The following is a 23,394-nucleotide window of genomic DNA, read 5'->3' on the forward strand; positions in this document are numbered from 1 at the left end:
TTCCATCTTCACATGGCCTACTGCAGGGAGGGAGGAGTCGTAGCTTCTGTGGCCGAGTGCACTGAGGCTGCTTGCAACCCTCCAATCCCCCACAAGTTCCCTGGGTGCCACCTTCCTGTCCTCTCTATTGCAGAGACTCCCAGCAACTCTTCCTCAGTCGCCCCATTGCCAGGGGTTCTGTGTGCTCCCTATTCCTCCATCCTCCTATATCAGGGTCCCCCATGTCCTCAGCTCTGTGGGCACCTCCTTTCCCACCTTCCACCCATGCCAGGAGCTCTGGTGGCCACCTTGCCCCCATCTCCTAAAGCAGGGTCCCCCAACCTCTCCCTGCACTGGGGGATCTATGTGCCCCTATTCCTGCCTTCTCCCATGTCTGGGGTTCTGTGGGCTCCCCCAATCTCCTCTTTCTGCCATGCCATTTCCCCATTCCCCTCATTCCAGGTTCCTCCATTCTCCCCTCTGGCAGGGGCTCTGTGTGCACCTCCATTCCCCTCTTCTGTCCCATGCTACCCATTCCCCTTCCTCCATCCCAGGGTCTCCACCCTGCCAGGGATTCTGTGTGCACTCCACTCCCCCTTCTCCCAGTGCTAGAGGCTCTGTGCCCCCCTCTTAGCAGTGTCCCCCCATTTCCCCGCTGCTAGGTATTCTGTGTGGCCTACATCCTCCCCATACCAGGGTCCCCCATCTTGCCCTCCACTCCAGGAACTGTGTGCATGCCCCCTGCCTCCCACCATTACTGTTTATTTGGGAGAAACGGCGTGGAGGGAGTCAGAATGGCCCACTAGAGGGAGGATGGGCAGAGATGAGCTAAGGGTGCTGTTATGCTGGCAGATGTCAAGGGTACCATCAGTCAGTTCTTTGATCCACAGACAGTTGCAGAGGCGCTTGAAGCTGTGGCTCTTTGCTAACGTGATACCAGGGGCTCCATGGTTCCCCATATTTTGCTGGAATTAGCCAGCCCTTGGGCAGAGCATCCCGCTGTTGACCACTAGGGGATGCTATTGCCTTTGCCTAGCAGGTAGGCCCCCAGCAGCCTGGGGAGCTGGAGAGCGCCATGCAGACAAGATGCGGGGAGCTGGCCAGGTGTGGCCCTAGGTCCCCCCTTTCATGCTGCTGGCAGGGAGTCAGCACAGAGATCCCGAGGAGCAGAATGGGAAAGCCCAGGGGAGCTATATCCTTCCTGCTGCCCCTGCCAGGTGGGGCTGGCAGCGATGCCCCAGCGCAGGAGGCTGCTACAGGGAGAGAAGCTGCTAGGGGCTGCCATGGAGAAGGGAAGCAGAACTGTGAGCCAAAGCCTGGTGCCTGCCAGCTGGTGGGAGAGCAGGGTGGGGCTGCCAGGGGCAGGGGAGGGCCACTGTGAGCGCCAGGAAAGCAGCATCCAGAGGAGAGGGGAAATGCAATCACCAGTGCCAGGTTAGTGACACAGAGATGGAGGCGAAATGGACACTCGCAACAGCTTCATTGTTTGTGTTTTGTTTTTTAAAAAGGAGGGGGAGGGAAACGTAGCCTGTCTCCAGCACTGAGTCAAGACAGGCTGCTGTATTCTTCACACAGCACCCCCTAGTGATGACACGTTACAATGCAGCTTCACATCTTCCCTTCCCTTCCCTCCCCCCGCAGCCCATTTTGACAGTTTTAAAAATGATACAACTATTTTTTTAAAAGTAACTTAAAATTTCCACATGTCCACCTGTTCCTTCTCCCTGAATCATACTGTTTTTTAACTACACGGCTAGAATGGGTGACTAGGTTGTCTTTTATTTGCATCAACTCTCCTGGCAGGTTTAGAATAGGTGAATCGTCTTCCCCTGGTTCTGCACCTGCAATTTGTAGAGTTTGCTCAGTTGATTGAACAATTTCTGGAACAAAGGGAAGATATGAAAGATTTGGGCTGAACGCTCTACTGTCGGTCTCACTAGCATAGCTGAGCAGGGCATTGGTGGTTCAATGGTAGAAGTCTCATGCAGGTGTCCTGGGTTTGATTCCTGACCAATGCAGCTGCTCTTTTCTAGGGCCCCCAGCAGTTCTGCTGTGGGTGTGGTTGGCTCCTAACCTCTTAGAGATGGTCTAAATAATACTTAGTCCTGCCATGAGTGCAGGGGACTGGACTAGATGATCTCTTGAGGTCCCTTCTAGTTCTATGATCGGGCCATGCATTCTTTTTCTTTACAACAGCTGGGGTTCTCCATCTTTGCATTAAACTGGATGGAGGAAAAAAGGTGCTCAACTAGATTCAGATCTAGCAATTCTTTGAGAGGAGTTGGTAATGAACGTGTTTATAAGCTTCTTTTGACTGGATTTGGCTACTCTTCTCTGGTCTGGGCACTTTGGGGCTAGGTTCTTTTCTATTCTTGGAACAGTTGTCTTGAGTTGCCCTCCCATCAGGAGCTGAGCTGGGCTATAGCTGGTAGCTACTAACGGTGTTGATAGTTCTGAAGAGCAAGGAATGGATCTTCCTGCTTCAATATTTTCTTAGCTGTCTGTACAGCCTGCTCAGACTCTCCCTTCCCTTGTGGGTAGTGGAGGCTGCTAGTGATGCACTCAGTATCGCATGTTTCAAATGACTGAAATTCAGTTGTGGTGAGCTGTAGTCTGTTGTCCATCAATAGTGATTCTGGAATACTTAAAGAACACATTCACCTGTTTCATTTCTCAATAACACTGCAACATGTTGTGTCTTTCAAATATATTATTTCAATATATCTAGAAACATAATGCACTACAACTAGGCAATGAGGTCCTCTGAATTCACGTAGATCTGCTGCTAGCCTCTTCCAGGGTCTGTCTGGTAGAGGTGTTGTTATCAGAGGCTCTGTGCATTGTGTTGGTCAGTTAGTTCTGTAATGTTTACATGAAGGTTCTTCATTCTTCATGCCCCTTTGCTGATTCCAGGCCACCACCCTGACTAACTGGCCTTTATGTGCTTGTAATGGGCTGCACTCACCCTGCACTGGATGGGGAAGGGTTAACTCCTCACTGTGGGCTGAGGAAGCCACGCCCCCATGTCCCTACTGGGCATGCTCCAGGTGCAACAATAGTCTGGAGTGATTGCCAAGGAGGAAGGATGCTCCTTACTGGGTCCAGTCCGGGAACAGCGGGAATCCCTGATTGCGGAATCCGGAGATGCCGAGACACAGACAGATGCCCAAGTACATGTGTACGTCCGAGAGGGACCACAGTCACTGGGAACGGAACATGCAGAGAAGCCTGGAGACCCCGATGATGGCTCAATGGCAACTCCAAGGGTATGTCTACACTGTGAAATTAGGTCGAATTTATGGAAGTTGATTTTTTAGGAAGCGATTTTATACAGTCGATTGTGTGTGTCCCCACTAAGCGCATTAAGTTGGCGGAGTGCGTCCACAGTACCGTGGCTAGCGTTGACTTTCAGAGCATTGCACTGTGGGTAGCTATCCCACAGTTCCTGCAGTCTCCGCCGCCCATTGGAATTCTGGGTTAAGCTCCCAATGCCTGATGGGGCAAAAACATTGTCGCGGGTGGTTTTGGGTACATGTCATCAGTCGCCCCCTCCCTCTGTGAAAGCAACGGCAGACAGTCGTTTCACGCCTTTTTTCCGTGCAGGCGCCATACTGTTTTCAGCAGATGGTGCAGTAGGACTGCTAACCATTGTCACCAAACCACCGCTTCTGCTGCAACTCTGCTCTCCTGCCCTTGTCTTGATAGCGAATTTCTCCATGTTGGCTGTCATGGGCTCCCGCTTCCGCTGCAACTCTGCTCTCCTACTCTCCTACAGACACCATACCACGGCAAGCGTGCAGCCCGCTCAGCTCAGCTCACCGACACCACCGCTGTTGTGTCCTGGTGCTGCTGGCAGCAGACGGTGCAGTAGGCCTGCTAACCATCGTCATCCACCACTTTCGCTGAAACTCTGCCCTCCTGCAGATGCCATACCATGGCAAGCATGGAGCCCGCTCAGATCACTGCCCTAGTTATGAGCATTGTAAACACCTCGCACATTATCCTGCAGTATGTTCAGAACCAGACCCTGAAAAGGCAGGCGAGGAGGTGATGGCAGCGCGGTGACGAGAGTGATGAGGACATGGACATAGACTTCTCTCAAAATATGGGCCCTGGCAATGTGGACATCCTGGTGGCAATGGGGCAGGCTCATGCCATGGAACGCTGATTCTGGGCCCAGGAAACAAGCACAGACTGGTGGGACCGCATAGTGTTGCAGGTCTGGGACGATTCCCAGTGGCTACAAAACTTTCGCATGTGTAAGGGCACTTTCATGGAACTTTGACTTGCTTTCCCCTGCCCTGAAGCGCAAGAATACCAAGATGAGAGCAGTCCTCACAGTTCACAAGTGAGTGGTGATAGCTCTGTGGAAGCTTGCAATGCCAGACAGCTACTGATCAGTCGGGAATCAATTTGGAGTGGGCAAATCTACTGTGGGGGCTGCTGTGATCCAAGTAGCCAATGCAGTCACTGAGCTGCTGCTATCAATGGTAGTGGCTCTGGGAAATGTGCAGGTCATAGTGGATGGCTTTGCTGCAATGTGATTCCGTAACTGTGGTGGGGCAATAGGGATATGCGTTTTGTCTATTTTGGGACCGGACCACCTTGGCAGCCAGTACATAAACTGAAAGGGGTACTTTTCAATGGTGCTGCAAGCATTGGTGGATTAAAAGGGACGTTTCACCAACATCAACATGGGATGGCCGGAAAAAGGTGCTTGACGCTTGCATCTTCAGGAACTCTGGTCTGTTTGAACAGCTGCAGGAAGGGACTTACTTTCCAGACCAGAAAATAACTGTTGGGGATGTTGAAATGCCTATAGTTATCCTTGGGGACCCAGCCCACCCCTTAATGCCATGGCTCATGAAGCCATACACAGGCACCCTGGACAGTAGTCAGGAGCTGTTCAACTATAGGCTGAGCAGGTGCAGAATGGTGGTAGAATGTGCATTTGGACATTTAAAAGCACGCTGGTGCAGTTTACTGACTCGGTTAAATCTCAGCAAAGCCAATATTCCCATTGTTATTGCTGCTTGCTGTGTGCTCCACAATATCTGTGAGAGTAAGGGGGAGACGTTTATGGCGGGGTGGGAGGTTGAGGCAAATCACCTGGCCGCTGATTACGCACAGCCCGACACCAGGGCAATTAGAAGAGCACAGCAGGGCACGCTGCGCATCAGAGAAGCTTTGAAAACCAGTTTCATGACTGGCTAGGCTATGGTGTGACAGTTCTGTTTGTTTCTCCTTGATGAAAACCTGCCCCCTTGGTTCACTCTACTTCCCTGTAAGCCAACCGACCTCCCCGCTTCGATCACCACTTGCAGAGGCAATAAAGTCATTGTTGTTTCAAAATCATGCATTCTTTATTAATTCGTCACACAAATAGGGGGATAACTGCCAAGGTAGCCCGGGAAGGGTGGTGGAGGACGGAAGCACGGGTGGGGTGGTGGATGAGGGGAGGAGGGAAGGACAAGGCCACACTGCGCTTCAAAACTTATTGAATGCCAGCCTTCTGTTGCTTGGGCAGCCCTCTGGGGTGGAGTGGTTGGGTGCCCGGAGTGCCCCCCCCCCGCGTTCTTGGGGGTCTGGGTGAGGAGGCTATGGAACTTGGGGAGGAGGGCGGTTGGTTACACAGGGGCTGCAGCGGCAGTCTGTGCTCCTGCTGCCTTTCCTGCAGCTCAACCATACGCCGGAGCATATCAGTTTGATCCTCCAGTAGCCTCAGCATTGCATCCTGCCTCCTCTCCTCACAATGCCGCCACCTATCATCTTGATCCTGCCACCTCTCCTCTTGCTCCCGTCTCCTGTCCTCGCGTTCATTTTGTGCTTTCCTGGACTCTGACATTGTTTTCCTCCACACATTCTGCTGAGCTCTTTCAGTGCAGGAGGACTGCATGAGCTCAGAGAACATTTCATTGCAAGTGCGTTTTTTTTTTTCGCCTTCTTATCTGCACTAGCCACTGGATGGAGATGAAAGGGGGAACGTTGAAACATTTGCAGCTGCGGGAGGAAAAAAAGGGAGAGTAGTATTTAAAAAGATACATTTTTAGAGAACAATGGGTAGACTCTTTCATGGTGAACCAAGCTGTTAATATTATATAGCATGTGCTTTTGGTACAAGGTCACTCCCCCTCCCCCATTCTCTGGGATCATCGCTTCACCCCTCCCCTCACCGCGTGGCTAACAGCGGGGATGATTTCTTTTCAGCCACAAGCAAACAGCCCAGCAGGAACGGCCACCTCTGAATGTCCCCTTAATAAAATTCCCCTATTTCAACCAGGTGACCACGAATGATATCAGTCTCCTGAGGATAACACAGAGAGATAAAGAATGGATGTTGCTTGAATGCCAGCAAACACAGGGACCATACGCTGCCATGCTTTGTTATACAATGACTCCAGACTACATGCTACTGGCCTGGCATGGTAAAGCGTCCTACCATGGAGGACGCAATAAGGTTGAACTCCCCAGAAACCTTTTGCAAAGGCTTTGGGAGTACCTCCAGGAGAGCTTCATTGAGATGTCCCTGGAGGATTTCTGCTCCATTCCCAGACACGTTAACAGACTTTTCCAGTAGCTGTACTGGCTGCGAATGCATCCCAAGTCTTCAGGGCAAATTAATCATTAAACACATTTGCTTTTAAACCATATATTGTATTTACAAACTTACACTCACCAGAGGTGCCTTCTCTGCCTTCAAGGTCTGGGAGCCTGCCTTGGGAGGATTGGGAGGGTATTGGCTCCAGGGTGATAAACAGTTTCTGGCTGTCGGGGAGAACGGTTTCATTCTCGTCCTCCTCCTCATCTTCCTTGTTCCCAAAATCCTCATCCCTGTTGCATGAGATTCCCCCCTTGCAGGTGTCCACATACAGGGGTGGGGTAGTGGCAGGGGCACCCCCTAGAATTGCATGCAGCTCATCATAGAAGCGGCATGTCTGGGGCTCTGACCCGGAGTGGCCATTTGCCTTACTGGTTTTTTGGTAGGCTTGCCTGAGCATCTTAATTTTCATGTGGCACTGCTGCGGGTCCCTGTTATAGCGTCTGTCCATCATGCCCTTGAAGATTTTTTTCAAATATTTTGGCATTTCGTCTTTTGGATTGGAGTTCTGATAGCACGGATTCGTCTCCCCATACAGCGATCAGATCCAGTACCTCCCATTCGGTCCATGCTGGAGCTCTTTTGCAATTCTGGGACTGCATGGTCACCTGTGCTGAAGAGCTCTGTATTGGTCACCTCTGTTGATGACCTCACCACGCTGGCCAAACAGGAAATGAAATTCAAAAGTTCCTGGTGCTTCTCCTGTGTACCTGGCTAGTGTATCTGAGTTGAAAGTGCTGTCCAGAGTGGTCACAATGGAGCACTCTGGGATAGCTCCCATAGGCCAATATCGCCAAATTGCATCCACACAACCCCAAATTTGACCCGGCAATGATTTCAGCACCAATCCCCTCATCGGGGAGGAGTACAGAAATTGATTTTAAGAGCCCTTTAAGTTGACAAAAATGGCTTAGTCGTGTGGACTGGTACAGGGTTAAATTGATCTAACGCTGCTAAATTCAACCTAAACTCGTAGTATAGACCAGGGCCAAGAGACATGGTCGGAAGCGGCCCGGGGGGATTAGTTATAGTCCTGCAAGAAGCTAGAATGTTTTGGTTTGAGCCGCGCTGACTCAGTAGTGGCACACACTGCCATTGATAAGGCCTGGGCCAGGACCTGGTGGAGCAGGGAGGGCCCTGGTCCCCCTACCCCTGCCATCACTCACTCCTAGGTGGCGGCCCACTTCCCCTATTGGCCACTGGGCTGCTCATCCCCGAGAGAGAGGGCAGCCATATTGGTTCTGACTGCTAGGCCTTATAGCCCTGGGAGGAGAGACAACTCCATTGGCTCTGACCATTAGGCATTACAGTCTTGAGGCCAAGGACAGTCCAGTGGACTTATTCACGGGGTGCACTCACCCCGCACTGGACAGGCTACCCCCACCCTGTCACAGTGCTTCATGGATGAGGTCTAGAATTTCTCCTCTCAAAGAGCTTAGGATGACAATGTGATCCCCTTTAATCACTAATCTACTGGACTTGCGTAATTGCCCGTGTCTAGCCATAGTCTCTTGCCATGGCCACAGTGTTCTTTAGGTACTTGGGCCATCCTGCCCAAATGTAACTAAAAACTTCTTGAAGTTGCTTATCTGCCCAGGTTGTTTTTTGTAGTGGGTATAGTCGCCTACCTGATACTGGCGTGTAAGTTTTCACCTCATCCATGTAAGCCTTTACATCTTCCTCTAGCCCATCAGTGTTTGGGTGTGATGCTGGGCTCTGCAACAGTGTGTCAGCACCTAGGAATGTATTCAGTGACTGGGTTAAGTTGCATTAGCCCAATCAAAAGATGCTGGCATCTTAGCAATGTTTGATCCAGGTATTTCCCGTTGATAAGGGTTACAAGAGGTTTATGGGTTGGCCATCAGTTTAAAGGAACCCAGCTCACACAGATATCTGTAGAAGTTCTCCCATGCCCATAGACTTGCCAGGCATTCCTTGCGTTCATGCCTAAGGATGTGCTGATCATGAGCTGCCAGCCATGAAATGCTGAGGATTGTGAGGAAGTGTGGTGAGTGAATCATGCGAAATGAAAGACATCCTGACGGTCCAGAATGGCAACTTCCAGAGGTATTGTTTATCGTGTCACGGGCCAGGATGAAAGGAGTGAGCCATCCATAGTTTCCACTAGGTCAGGGACTGTCTTCAGTTGTACTGGAATACCCAAGACTTGGGCAGTATCAGCATCTGTCAAGTTGTCTACTGCCCCGGAATCCACCAGTGCCCGCTGTGGGGAATTCAGTATGGCTCCCCTAGGGCATGGAGGCAGACCCAGACTCTGAGGTGCAGGAAGTGCTCACCATTCCTGGAGCATGTCTTGGTGAGGAGTGGGGGCATTACCTGGGGGCTTTCCCAGGCCAACCCCCTCAACCAGGCCTGGGTGTGATCATTTCCTGAACTGGGCTGTGCTGAAGATTGTGATGGGCAGTTGGTGAGAGTGTGGCTGGATCCTCCACAGTAGAAACACAGCCTGTGGTGGCAGTCCTGCTTTCTCCTCAGAGGTCACGTGGCAGTGAATGGGATCAGGCTGCATGAGTGTGGGCCCCAGGTCAGAGACAGGTACCAAGGGGCGCTGGTCAGGTGGTGGCCTAGACCCCTTCCTTTCCTCACGTTGCTCTTGGAGCCTATTGTTGATGTGTATGACAAGATTGACAAAGGTGTCTATGTTGGTCAGGGCCTCCAAATGAGCTAGCTCATCCTTAATCTCCAAGCGTAGTCCCCCCAGAACTGGTAGAGCTGGGCCGCTTTGTTCCACTCAGTGGAAGAGACTCGTCACTGAACATACGCCGCACAGGAGGAGGCTGGTCCCTGCCCTTGACAGAGCAGGCTCTGTGGGGATCGTTGAGCACAAAACATCTGGAGGAAGGCATTCTGTTCAGTTAGCATCAGACTGCCTCATTCAAGCAGGAGAGAAGTCCAGTCCAATGCATCTCTCCTCTTTAATGAGTCCTATTTTGGTGTGGTAGGACCAGGGAGATGGAGCAGAAACTGCAGGCAGCATTGGTTAAGAAACCCCCTGAATTTTTGGTGATCCCCATTAAAACATTCTGGGAGGGGGACTGGTGGCCCCAGGTCTGCATGCGTAGCCGCAGTGTATGTCTGGAGTGCAGTGTTCTTGTTCTGTAGCTGGGTCACCTGCTCTCGTGGCAGTGGGTTATCTGCGGCGTTTTGTTCCAGTTGGGCCCACAGAGCCACGTTTTCCTCACAGAGCTGGGCGGATTGCCTGTGCAGTGCTTGGGTCTCTGTTGCAAGCTACAATACTGGGGCTCGCAGCGTGAGGCGCTCCTCCTGGGACTGGTCAGCCCTTTCCGGCATCTCCAGTATCGTCTGGGGCATGCTGAGTAGGAAGTCGCCCATTGCCTCCACGTTCCCACAGGGCAGATCTTCACCCTGGGCTAAGGTGGTCCAGGCAAACTGTCAGAATCCTGACAAGAGCAGAGTCAAGCCTGAGGCTGAGCAAAGTGGAGCAGAGTTTGTCATCAAGTTCCAGGTGGGGATTGATCTTGAGGATCAGAGATTGAGTTGGGTTTCAAGTGCCAGGTCAGGAGGCGAGGTCCAAATCAAGCTGAGGTTGAAGAGCAGGAATGGTCAGGCACCTACAGAAAATCCATCCTGTTACCTAGACACTTCTTGGCAGGGGTTGGCCATGTTGCGCGATGGACACTTGACAAAATTACTGTGCTTAGTGACGGACATTGTGGGTGGTGGGTTATGTCATTTGGTCATTTAACATTTCTTGAAAAATTACCACAGACCTCAAAATTTTTACCACAAACACTTGTGTCTGTGTACGGACACGTTGCTGACCCCTGCTTCCTGGAACACCACTTGGGTTTATGTAGGGCAAGGAGCCATGAGGCTACTGCTCTCAGACCACTTGCAGCGGACTCCTTGGGGTCTGTGCCGGCAGTGGTGCTGTAGGTTGTATGTAGTGAGCATAAGCTGGCAGCCGCTGCTGGTTGGCAGCCTGGAGGTGTCCTCTGCCTGGCAACTCTGCAGGTCTGGGTTTGAAATCTACTGAGCTTTATAGTTAATAGGTCAAACCCTTAGAAGGAAGGGATTGTATTTTTTCACTGTGTTAAATGGTGCTCTGCAAGTCCATACAAAATGCAACATCTTTCCTTAGCCAGCAGGAGAGAGAGTGGAGGCATTCAGGATTTACAGACCCGGCAGAGTCTGCAGGGCAAGACTTTGCTGCTTTGACCGCAGAAGAGTCTCTTGTTCAGTATATATGTAATCAGGGTTTGAATGAGCTCTCCCCTGACATCTAGTGATGAACTAAGGGAAAAGACCTCAGGAGTAGACTGTTTGCATAGCCACAGCCACTCTGCCTAGGTGACCAGCAGACAGACCTGCTTTCCTGTAAGTGATCAATTTTGGCTGTTTTGAGTTAAAATTTACTTTATTATTGAACGCAGGGGTAATAAATGTTCTTCTTGTATGAATAAAAGGCAGCAGAAGTGTCCTTAGCATGCCCTTATTGAGAGGTCACCATAACTTTAACCTCATTGATCACGAATTCTGAAATCACTGATTTAGGGGTTGAGCCTTTGACATGGTACAGAGACAGGGTTTCAGTAAAAAGATGAGGCAGGACCAAAAAGGTTCCCCACCAGGCAAAGCGGTAGGACCTCGAACACAGCATTACAGCAATGGCCAGCAGCAGCAGCAGTGACAGTGACAAGCAGTGGCAGAGGCCGCAGTGACAGCAGGGAGCAGAGGCGAAGGAGTCACTCAGCCACCCCCACCCCCCTCAGGGACTGGAGAAGGACCCAACCTTGGAGTCTGGGACATTGCTGGCCTCAGACACCAAACTGTGAGTGTGGTACAGCAGAAAGAAAGGGGAGTGGCATGTTAGAGACATTCATCCCTTGGACTTTCACACCTCAAGGTGGGAAACTGAGGCCAAGGGCATTGCACAAGATACTCTGGGGCAGCTGTGTTACTTATTGTTTGTGTAATTTCAACTCGTTGCAGTGTTTCCCCAAATTCATGCTGTGGTTTCTTCTCATGATAAAAGTTTTCTTTCGTTGTACATGGACTCAGTGTTTGTAGTGGGGGAAGTACTGCCTCCTAGAGATGGGGTTGGGGGAGTGTAGGTGCAGGGGCTCAAGCCAGTTTGTTTTGTAACGTTAAGAGGAGCCCCTGGATATTGAACCAGGCCCTTTTTACTGCCGATTCCACCTGGCAGATGGGTTCCACATGTAATTGCCATGCTTATGGGGCAAGTTGACCTTTTGGTCCTTTCTGCTCTCTGAATGCACCCACTTCAGATGTTCGGCTTCTTGCCGTTCCCTATCTCAGTGGGGAATCACATGACACTTCAGCTCTCAGACTGGACCCTGGTATGCTACCCTGTATATACCAATTGCTTCTCACTCTGCAGGCCTGGCTGGGTCGAGGGCAGCTGTGCTTCCTCCCTTCAGGAACCAGGGACAGTGACCAACAACCTCCTTCCAACAAAGGGTTTTTATTTAGCAGTTGGAACAAAGCATCAGAGAAAAATGGGTTTTAAAACAACAAACTCCTACCATGCACATTTTGTCTCTGCTTCACTGCAAGCTAAGTCAGACTGGCTTCCCTTTGATGTCACAGGGACAGACTAGCACCAGTTTCTATTCTCCTAGCCAGCCCCTGAGCTGCCTGTGGGCTTGTTTGACTCTGTCTGCCTCTCGGTCTGACACACCCTCTTCAAACTGATTTCGGGGCTCCCCAAGATGAAAGGATTACAGCCATGGGCAGCGGGTATCCTAGGCCAGGGCAGGCTAAGCCTCCCCTGACCTGGGGTGTGGCCCCGCCCATGTTGAGCCCCAAGGCCCTGCCCTTCCTCCCCCTCTACTTGAAGGCCTGGCGGCGGCATGGGGCTGCACTGGGTGGGGGGATGGGGTGAGTGGCTCGGGGGGGGAGGGGCGGGTTGGGGCAGGCGGGCTGGGGCTCCTCCTGCTGCAGGGGCTCCTCAGGTGGGCGCTCAGGGCTCTGGCAGGTGAGGGGGGGTTCACCCACCGCCCACGGCTAGAGCCAGCATTATCCCTAACAACCCTTATGTGTTAGCTGCTAGGTGACTATTGGAAAGGGCCTCCTCCCTCTTTCCCTAGATGGGTAGATCCAGACACTGTATTAACGAGCCCCCCCAGTAATACTCCTCCGTGCCTGCAGGGCTGCTGTACATTTCATGCCGTACGTTCTCCTTTGACTCGGGTAACAACAGCGTGGAAGCTGAGCCAACCAAGAGTGTTTTCCAAACATCACTTGTCTTTCCTCCGCCTGCACCACCACGTGTTCGCAGAGGCAGCACCACTCTGCATTGCTCCATCCCGGGCTCTGGCCTAGGCCTGCACAGATCACTGCGGAGTATGAATGCATCACAATTCACAGCTCCTTAGTCGGCTTCCCTCCTGCTTTTCCTGTTGTAATTTGTCTGCACACCAGGATGACCCGTGTGGGTGGGGAAGTGGGAGGAGTTCTGCTGCAAGGCTGTGAACATGGAGGGGTCCATGAGTATCGGAAAGTGCCCATGGCTTCTCTCCAGGCCCCTGGGTGAGGGTTCACTTTCTCCTTTTTGTTTCATGCTCGTTTCCTCTCCCCAGTATTTTATCCGGCCTTCATGTCTGAGGTCTGTTTTTCCTTCTTACATTTCCTTTTACCCTGTCTCTCCACTTCTGTTTACAGCACGCTTATGCTGGGGTTCAAACGAAGGAAGGGCTGGCTCATTGTGACACTGGGACTCAACATAAACCAAGCCACATGTTTATAGCATCGGCTGTGATTCTCAGCCTTGTGTGCACACTAACGACGCGCTGTTCTGTGGAAGTGGGGCAAGGCAGACTGGAGCCATTGTTGTATCATTTGGGTGTGAGAATGAGGAAGTCTCTGAAGAGAGGCTGAGGGAGTGTGGTCTCCATAGATATAATCCACCTTTTTTATAAAACCACAAAAGCATTTTCAACTTCCCTGCCCATACAGCACACGCAGCATGTTGGAACTGCTTATGTCTTCTAGACAAGAAGACAGAAACAGTGACACTGCAGACAGCAGCCTGGGAAACTCCGAGTAAAATGATTAAAAGCCCCAGATATTTGTTCGTTTGTGAACAAAACTATTGAAAAAAGGAAGCAGAAGTACTGGAAAAGGAAACAACTTTGCATTTACCTCAATCACTCTATAGTCATCCTCCCTGCACAGAGCTCAGTCCAGATGGTTAGGTCTGAGCCCCTATCACAACCTAACTACGAAGGAATTACGTGGGTTTCTAAAAATCATATTACGTTTGCCCAGCACTAATGTGACCAGGGTCAAGTTGTGATACACAATGTGGTGTCCCCCAGAGGCCAGAATGGAGTTTGGGACATCTAGTTTCATCACAATTGGTGAATATTGTGCAGGAGCGCGTTAGGGGTGTGACACTGCTCTCCTTTTTGCAGCCTGCTCTGACCTTGGCATTTTCAGTGTGGGGTATCCTAGGCACCTCGGGTCACAAGTGGTATTACCTCTTTGTAAGCATTGATGAGACCATTACTGGAAGAGATTAATAGATGTTAAGACCAAAAGGGATAATTGTCTAGTCTCTCTGCCTGCATAACACATCAAATGAAGTGAGCTGTAGCTCACGAAAGCTTATGCTCAAATAAATTGGTTAGTCTCTAAGGTGCCACAAGTCCTCCTTTTCTTTTTGTATGGAATATAGGTGACCATTTATATGATTGATATTAATATTACAAAATTGCAATGAATCTTACAAGATATGCCATGGAAGTGGAAAAGTTATGATTTGCTAAGTATGATAATCTTGTTTATATATATATATGTATCATCTTTGTATTGTGAGTTATAAATATGTATGATATATCTGTATCTCAAACCTGTGCTGTGTTTCTTGGTGACACAGCCAGGCAGATTGGCATCAGCACTATCCAGACTGCTTAATGGCCCATCAAGGGCAATCAGCTGTACAATGAACCCATTGAGAGAAGCCAGGGGCTATGCCTGTGAGTCAGCAGGACAGGTAGAGACATGCCTGTGGACAGGGGACTCCAAGAACTTTTCCATGCCCATGCGCTTTGAGTTTGTATTTGGGATAAAGGAAATACAAGTCACATGGAAAAGGATATAAAAAAGGTAGCTGCATCGTCTCCATTTTTCTTTAGCTGTGCTTCTCTCACCTTTGGACTAACTTCTCTACAAACTGAAGTTTTGGACAAAGGATTGATAGACCCATCCAAGCTGTGGATGTATTCCAGAGGGACTTTACAAGCCAGCAAACTCACCAATGCTGCTAAGAACCTGATATATGGACTCTGAAGTCATATGTACGTATCTGATTGCTTTGACCATTTAACAACTCTCTTCTTTTTCTTTTATAATAAAAGCTTTAGTTTTTGGATATTAAAGGATTGGCTGGCAGCATGGTATTTTTGTTAAGATCCAAACTAGTATTGATCTGGTAATGTGGTTGGCCCTTTGGGGAACAGAAGAACATTTTGTAAAGTGAATAGAGTTTTAAATAACTTCTCACTTTACTGGACCTATTTGTTGATTGGGAGCCAGAGACTGGGATGCAATAAAGGGGGCTGTGTGATTTCTTTTTTTTCAGCTTCTTGATAACCAGTGTGGGGGGACCAGGAGCAGTTTGTGACTGGTGGGTGAATCTAACTACAGTGTTAACCACCAGTTTTTGGGAGAATCTGCTCTTTTTGCAGCCTGCTCTGACCTTGGCGTTTTCCGTGTGGGGTATCCTAGGCACCTCGGGTCACAAGTGGTATTACCTCTTTGTAAGCATTGATGAGACCACTACTGGAAGAGATTAATAGATGTTAAGACCAAAAGGGATAATTGTCTAGTCTCTGTGCCTGCATAACACAAGCCAGAGAAACTCGCCCAGCAATTCCTGCATTGAGTCCATACATTTTGGTTGAGCTAGAGCAGTGTTTCTCAATCTTTTTGATACCACAGATAGGCTTGCTGCCTTCCTAAACAGTGTCAGGGAGAGCTCAGGGACTGAGCTAGAGCATATCTTTTAGAAATACAGACAATCTTGATTTAAAAATTCCAAGGAATGGAGAATCCACCATCTTACAGAGAGGAACCACGAAGGTTCTTATAGTGCAAGGAGCTGTAATTTGGAAAGCAGCGATTCACAAAAGGTCATTAGAGATCATGTTGCAAATGAACTCAGTATGAGCTCACAGTGCAGTGAGGTGTTTAAGACACCAAAATGCTATTCTTTAGCTGTACAAGCAGAGCACTAGTGAGCGGCCGTAGCCCAGAGGTGCTATAGATGCCCCTAAACAGCATTAATGGAGACTCTTACTGGGTACTCTGTCCAGTTCTATTGGCCCCACTTCAAAAATAATGTTGATAAGTTGGAAAGAGTTTAGAGAAGGGCCCCAAGAATAATCAAGGTCTGGAAAACCCGCCTGGCTAAAGGATTCTGGTCTGTTTAGCTTGTCAGAAAGAAGATTAAGAGGTGACTTGATCACAGCGTAGGTACCTGGTTTTGGTTACAGGGCTAGCTGCACCTCTGCCTCTTTTCTTGTCTCTGGTGTTCAGTCTCTGGCCCTTGCTGATCTCAGGGTGAAATCAAATGATTCTTCCACCTTAGACTAGGCCAGGGTCTAGTTACACTACCCTGCGTGTTCCAGTTGTCAGTGCCCTGGAGGGCCGACTGATGACCTGCATTTCTTTCCTTCAGGACCCTGGGACTAGTGACAAGCAGCAAATGGAACAAAATACCAGAAGGAAAAAAAACAAAACAGTCAAAGAAACAAACAAAAAACAGAGCCTATATGTGTCTATCTTAGCTAAAGTCCTACTTTGCAACCTACAGAAACTTAGTGTCTGGAGAATCTATCAGTGGTTCCTGTGTTTTAGGGCATATCTACATGATTAAATGCTTTGGACATTGGGGAATGCCAGGGGTGTTAATTGGCCAATTACTGTAATTCACAGCCAGTTATCACACCTGGATTTCCCCTCTCCTGCCCCGCCCCTGCCCGAAGTATTTGATGGTGTGTATGCTGCCACTGTGAACTGAGATCAGGTTAACTAGTCCTCTAAAAACCAGGAACACAACAATCCAGGGCCAAGAACTGGGTGCACTTCAGCTGATAGCCTGAGAGGCACTATTCCTTGTGGATGCCGATAAGTGCGCCAACCCACAGCATGAATCATTTACTAGACCCGGCTGTTAAGGAACAGTTGTAGTACCATAGATGGTGTCTTAAAACAGTTACTTAAAAGATTAAAAAAAAGTCCCTAGCTTGGCCAGCTTGGGGCAGTCCAATAGATGGTCTCCTCAGGCCTAGTACCTGATGCACCATTTCTAATTCATTCCTGGATATCTGACAGGTAGCTCTCCCTGGCCAGGGCTCAGCCCCACAGTCTGTGGCTCATCGTGGGCCCTCCTGGCTGCTGTACAGAGACTGGTGCAGGCTGATTTCCCTTGGGGAAGATCAGGCTGTGAACTCCCATGCCCTACAGTTACCCTCTTTAGAGCACTTCTTACAGAGAGGAACCACGAAGGTAGGTCACACTTATAGTGCCCTTTCCTTTGAGCCGAATACACAGTCAGATCCCATGGGCACCTTTCCTGTCTCTGGGCTCCTGGGTTGCCACATCTCGTTGTCAGTTGTGCCCTGGGAGGGCTGCTGGACCTGTGCTCCTCAGGGCACGTATTCAGAGAGTGTGTGTCTGAAGGCAGCACTGGCCACACCGGGACCGCAGGGACATGTGTGTCCCAGCCAGTCACGGAGGGGAAGTGGGCTGTCTTGTACACTTCCTGCATCCTCTCCAAAGGCTTCTTTCTGTCTGTGAGGCATTGCATTGCCCTCCTCACTAGGGCACCGAGGAAGCCCTGGAGGCAGCGAGGGACAGAAACTGACTCCAATGGTCCTTGGGAAGGACCCAGTGGGCCACATGCCCAGAATGGTGGTGACCCTGGCAGGGCATGGCTAATGCGTCATCATTTCCAGGTTCCTATTCAGCTTATCATACAGCTCCCCCAGGGTTCTGGGATGAGCCCGTGTCGCTGGCTGATCTGCACCTCAGTGAGGCCAAGGGAGCTCTTCCTTGTCTCCTAGTTTTGTTTGGAAAGTATCGGCCTGTCCTTTGTCTTGGAGCCAGGGGCAGCCTCACCCTCCTCGTCCTCTCCCTCGGTTACTTTGTGCGCTGTCCCCATGGCATGTGGAGTGGGGTGCTGCAGTGCACGGCTGGGATACCTCCCATCAGGAGCTGCAACACCCTGGATGCGTCCTCGCCCTCCCCCCGGTCCTGCCCTCCCTCTCACTGCCCAGCTGATCCTTTCTCCCTTGGTCTCCTCCCCCAAGTGCAGAGCGGGGTTCCCGAGTGTGTGATGTGCAGAGTAGCCATGGTGTGACTGGTGCCTGGATACCCTAACTTCCCCCCTCTGGTTGTGCTGTGCCTGTGAATCAGAGACACCTGCGGCATGGGGGGAGCCTCAGCACTGCTGAATGTGCCAGTGGAGTGCCCAGCCCCCACACTCAGGGTACTTAGGAACAGCCCCTGCAGAAGCATCATCAGAACACCATCTGCCAATGGCCTGGGGCCCTCGACCAAAGCGAACCCCTGCAATCAAAGAGGAAGCCAGCGATGTTCCTGGAGAACTGATGTTAATATGTCCCCTGGGGCTGAGTCCTGCTAACAGGCAGGTAGCCACGTTCTGCATGAGCTCTAGCTTCCTGACTAGGACAAACAGTGCAAGGGGCCATTCGTGCAGTGAGGCGAGCAGCAAGCTCAGTGTGAGGGGCAGATGGTGGGGTGAGGAGACCAAGGCTGGGGCTGTTCCCAAGAGCCAGGCAGCCCTGGGACAGCCCGGCTGGCTGGTGCATTCATATTTAGAGCAGACTGCACCTTGAGAGGCCAAACTTTTGAATTGGGTGCAGTTTAGTGCAGTCCCAGGGCAGCCTGGCCCCTATTTGTCTGCAGAGAGCAGGATGTGGCCAGAGGTGCAGGCACCCGTGAGCTCTCTCTTCGGGGGAATACATTGTGTTAAAATGCTGCAGAGTAAATTGCAGCAGAAGCACCGGGGAGCAGAGCAGGGCCAGATACTGCACCTTGGCCCCTTTCCCCAGCACAGCACAGGCTGGAGGTGCTTTTCCAGGAACTGGTCAGTGGAGATTTTTGTTTATGCATGATTTGCATTCTTTGCCTGGCTGTCTAGCGCTCCAGGAAGGGCAGGGGGACTTTATCTCACGCCCTCAGCAGAGCGCTGTGGGGAGTAGTGGTTTCCTCTTCCCTGATGACTGAGCTCAGTGCTGTTCTGGTGTCACCCAGCTCGGGGACCCTGCTCTGCGGAGCCAAGGAACCGAGGGCTTGAAGACATGCAGCTCGTCGGGACGCATTGAGGTGAGACCTACGGCAGGGTTAGTTTGGGGGCAGGTAGAGACTGTAGCTTCCAACCTCTGTCCTCCAAGGCCCCTCCAGAGAAAACTGCCCTGAAAATTAGAGAGAGACGCTTTAAACAGAGGAGGAGGGACAGGGGTCACACAGAGAGGAAGCAGTGAAGGATTTCCCCGCTCCCCATCCCAGCTGCTGAGGAAGGAAGGAGAAAGGAGGAACTGCACTTTCCTCCCTTCCCCCTTGCTCTGAGCAGCTGGACAGGCTGATACAGGAGTCCCTCAGAGCTGCCTTGAGCTTGAGATAAAATTTAAAAGGGTGATACTGCAAGTAAAGATGGAGCCCCGCCCCGCCATCCCCAGCCACGGCACAGGGCCCCGGGCCCCGCCATCCCCAGCCACGGCACAAGGCCCCGGGCCCCAGGCCCCGCCATCCCCAGCCACGGCACAGGACCTCGGGCCCCGCTCCACCGCCCCTGCCTGAAACACAGGGCCCCAGGCCCCGGGCCCCGCCATCCCCAGCCACGGCCCAGGGCTCCGGGCCCCGCTCTGCTGCCCCTGCCTGAAACACAGGGCCCCGGGCCCCGCTCTGCCATCCCCAGCCACGGCACAGGGCCCTGGGCCCCGCTCTGCCATCCCCAGCCACAGCACAGGGCCCCGGCTCCGCTCTGCTGCCCCCAGTTCAGGGCCTTGGGCTTCGCTCTGCCCACAGCCCAGGCCATGGCACAGGGCCTCGGGCCCTACTCCACCGTCCCTGGCCGCAGGACAGAACGGGTCTTTTCTGTGTAGTTTTCAGGCCACTCCTACCAAAGAAAAAGTCTATAACCCTCTGGCTGTGGATGTTACATCAGTGTATGATGATGTTTCGGCACAATGGTGTGATGTTGCAGGCTCCTAAGGGCATGTCCTAACCAGCCCCAGCAGTGCAAATATACATAGGAACTTCAGTGATGGGGGAAGTGTAAAAGATTGCTGTGAGCTGATGGGGGGAAGCCTGGGAGTCTAGCTGCTCTCCAGTGCCTGTGCATGGCTACTCCCTCCCTCTCCCTAGTGTCTGGCTGAGGGCAGGTGCAGCCCCAGGCCCCTTCTCCATTGTGTTTGTATGAACAGGAATGATGGAGTGAAACCAAGCAGAGTGGAATGTAAGCTAACTACTTTGGTGTAGTCATCAACCTGTTCTATTAGTGTCTGATCCAGGCCAGGGTTTAGACAGACCATCCGCAGCGACAAGGTGCATGCAAGTTGCTCCCTCTGCTGTCTGCAAGCTAGAAATAAGGGAGCACAGAATCCCTTTGTGGCCAGCGCAGCGAATGAAGAGCCTGTCCCATCAGAGTGGAAATAGGGCATCCTTGGAACAGCTCACCGAGGGCCATGGTGGGTTCTCCATCGCTGGCAATTTTTAAATCCAGACTGGATGTTTGTCTAAAAGCTCTGCTCTAGTTCCAAAGGAATTAATTCAGGGCAGGTCTCTGGCCTGTGTTATACAGGAGGTCAGACTAGAGATCACAGTGGTGCCTTCTGGCCTTGGAATCTCTGTGTCTATGGACATTACGCCCAAGTCCTGATACTTCTCTGGCCGGAGAGCTGTCACTCATTTCAGGAACCAAATTCCCTGCCTTTGACACAGCTTTATGTCTGTTATGTTATCGCTGCACATTCCTGACATCAGAAATACAATTCATGCCACAAAGGTAACAGCTAGTCATTTATACAAAGTGGGGGTCCCACAGCATTTCCAGTCTCCTGCATGTACGCTCCTTTGGAATCTCTCGCTGTGGGTCTTTGTCCCACAGCCAGGCAGTGGCACATTGTGAGGTGGGTCGTGAGGGGCACAACAGTTTGCAGGACAGTGAGGGAGATCCTCCTCTGGACCAGTGCTGCCAGCCTGACTGCCTGGGTTTCTGGTGCCACAGAAAGCTCTGTCATATGGCACCAATATTTCCTTTGCTTTCCAAACACGCAAATGAGCCAGGCTGGCAGGGTTTCCTGGTGCCTCTCTGTCAGCAGAATGGGTTTACTCTCTCATGGCTGGGATACCAAGTCCTTGCAGACAATGTTAGACATCACTTTGAGTCTCAGGGACTTCCACGTAGGGTTCCACCCTTGACAACAGTACTGGCCCTGCACCTGCACCATTCCTAAGCATCCTAGAAGGCATCTCAGTGGGGTGTTCCATGGCCTTATCCCCCCAGCTCTCCAGACCCCTTTTACAATGGCCCCATGGTCCCTCTTCTCCCTCAGTCTACCAGCTTTACCTGTAAACCACACAGCACTTGGGAGCACTTATAAAACAAAAATAGGTTTGTTTCACAACACACAGTCAGCTTGTGGAACTCGTTGCCATGGGATGCTGTGAAGGCCAAAACTGTAACAGGGCTCAAAAAAGAACTAGATAAGTTCATGGAGAATAGGTCCATCAATGGCTGTTCACTAAGACGGCCAGGGGCACAACCCCATGCTCTGGATGTCCCTAGCCTTTAACTGCCAGCAGCTGGGAGTGGACAGCAGGGGATGGATCACCTGATGATCACCTGTTGCGTTTGCCTCTGAAGCACTTGGGATTGGCCACTGTCGGAAGATGAGCCATTGGTCTGACTCAGTACGGACGTTCTTATGTTCTTAACAAATAACAGAGAGTTCACTAGAATTGAGAGACAGTGAGGGGGAAACAACTGGTTCCAGCACAAAATAATAAAATGCAAACCTGGGTCTGGGTCTACACTTATCAGTAGTTACCTTTGCTATCTAATAAAATAGGCTTTCCCCGCAAAGTCTAGTCCATGGCACAGCTGGCTGGTTTCACAAGCATCAGGATCCCATTATTCATGAAAGGCCCACCTGCTCCTTAAGGGATTTCTTCAGTGAATGGATCCAGAATGCCTTTCCCTACACTCTGTTATACTGAAACAGTCTTTTGTCTTTATTCATAGCCAGGGCACTCTCCTGCCTGCTGTATGAATCTTGATGAGTTATGAGTTTTCCATAGATACCTTTACATATTACTCTTTATGGATAAATATCCCATAAGACATGTTTGGTGTAGTGAGTTTGTCAGGTCTGAGAAAAGAGTTGTTTGCAAAGAACAGGGGACCTTTGTCAAGAGTTGCTGTGGCATGGCTCCCCCAGACATTGACACAGTCGGGCTAGCCACTGGCTATTCTGCAGGCATCCGTTCTCGGCTCTCTTTTCTGGACAGGACAATTCCTGCTATGTTTTCTTTCCCCTTGAAGTGCACAATCTCATTTTCCTGCAGCACTATGCTCCAGCACAACTGCCTAGAGTCGGTACCTTTGGTCCTGTGCAACCACACCAACGGAGAGTGATCTGTTTACACCCTACAATTCTGGTGAACAGGTAACATTTTCACTGTTTGACTACCCACACAATCACGTAGCACTCCACCTCTGTGACAGAATCATTGTATTCAGTGGTGGTCAATATTTTGCTTAAGAATGCAGTGCGGTTGCTCTCCCCTGTTAGTATCAGAACTGTCCCCACATCCATTCACAGCTCAAACACTTTATTAAAATCAGGACTGGCCAGAACTGACTTTTTGGACAAGACCTTTATTTTATCAACGCCCTTTTGACAGGTCTCAGACCAAACCACTTTGTCTAGATTATTCTTTTTACAGAGATCTGTGATAACTGATATATCACATCACTAAAACCTTCTACAAATCTGTGATACTAGCTTGGGGTATAGGCCAGTTGATAATAGATTCTACTTTTAGGGGATCAGGATGAATTTGCATCCCTGACCCAGTGACCAAAATAAGGGACTTTAGCTGCTCCTATTTTGCATTTTGATACCTGAGCCAGCAAACCTGCATCTTGTGAGTCTTTGCAACACAATGCCCACATGATTTTTGTGGTCTTGCCAAGTGCGGCTACGAATGATGATCTCATCTACCTACCTGTGTGAACTCCTGTAGTCCACATAACATCTGGTTAAGTCAGTATCTCCTGGTAAGGGCCAAAGAGCTCAGGAATTTTGCACTGCTTAATACGTCTAGCGTGTCCTCAGAGTCTATGAGTCCTTGGCATAGGGTAAGGCACGGGTACTGTGACAGCATTAAGTTTTCTGTAGTCAACCCACAGTCTTATAGGTCCATCCTTTTCGGTGGACCATGACAACGGGGGATGCCATGGGGCTACTAGGCTCTATAATTGCATGAAAACACCTGCTGGTGGTGTTTCAACACAGCCATGATTTCTAACCTTTCCCTTGGTATTAACCCTTCACACATATCAACGTTCTCCCCGTAGCTCTCCACCACCAAATCTATTAGAGAGGCTGTGATGCAGTCCTCCTCTTTACAACATATCATACTCTCAACAGCCTCATAGTTGTGATAAGCTTTTAGTCTATGTATGGGAACAGTCCATAGGGCAACCTCCCTGAGGGGCTTCTGCACATTATAAGTAACCTCATTAACCTGCTCCACAGCCTCCAAAGGTCCTTCCCAAG

The 23,394-nt window shown here is 50.6% G+C and overlaps 1 protein-coding gene and 1 long non-coding RNA gene across 8 annotated transcripts in view; one reads left to right on the forward strand and one right to left on the reverse strand.

Moving 5' to 3' along the window:
- The window catches only part of TOR4A (torsin family 4 member A), an 88,842-nt gene that overhangs the window by 37,603 nt on the left and 27,845 nt on the right, over positions 1-23,394 (forward strand). The window contains exon 1 of one of the 7 annotated variants that reach the window (XM_074974101.1): positions 14,326-14,880. The exons of 1 other annotated variant lie outside the window; for it this stretch is intronic. The gene's annotated coding sequence lies outside the window, so the exon portion shown is untranslated. Of the gene's footprint in view, positions 1-14,325; positions 14,881-18,774; positions 18,935-22,202; positions 22,279-23,394 lie in introns of those variants that run through there. 5 more of the 7 variants (XM_074974098.1, XM_074974104.1, XM_074974099.1 and 2 more) reach the window with 5 other exon arrangements.
- The window catches only part of LOC142000083 (uncharacterized), a 30,507-nt gene continuing 12,851 nt past the window's right edge, over positions 5,739-23,394 (reverse strand). Inside the window, exon 3 of the long non-coding RNA XR_012642153.1 lies at positions 5,739-5,979. This is a non-coding gene — a long non-coding RNA (uncharacterized LOC142000083). The remainder of the gene's footprint in view (positions 5,980-23,394) is intronic.

The sequence above is a fragment of the Natator depressus genome, chromosome 16 (genome assembly GCF_965152275.1).
Source record: "Natator depressus isolate rNatDep1 chromosome 16, rNatDep2.hap1, whole genome shotgun sequence".
Lineage (NCBI taxonomy): Eukaryota > Metazoa > Chordata > Testudines > Cheloniidae > Natator > Natator depressus.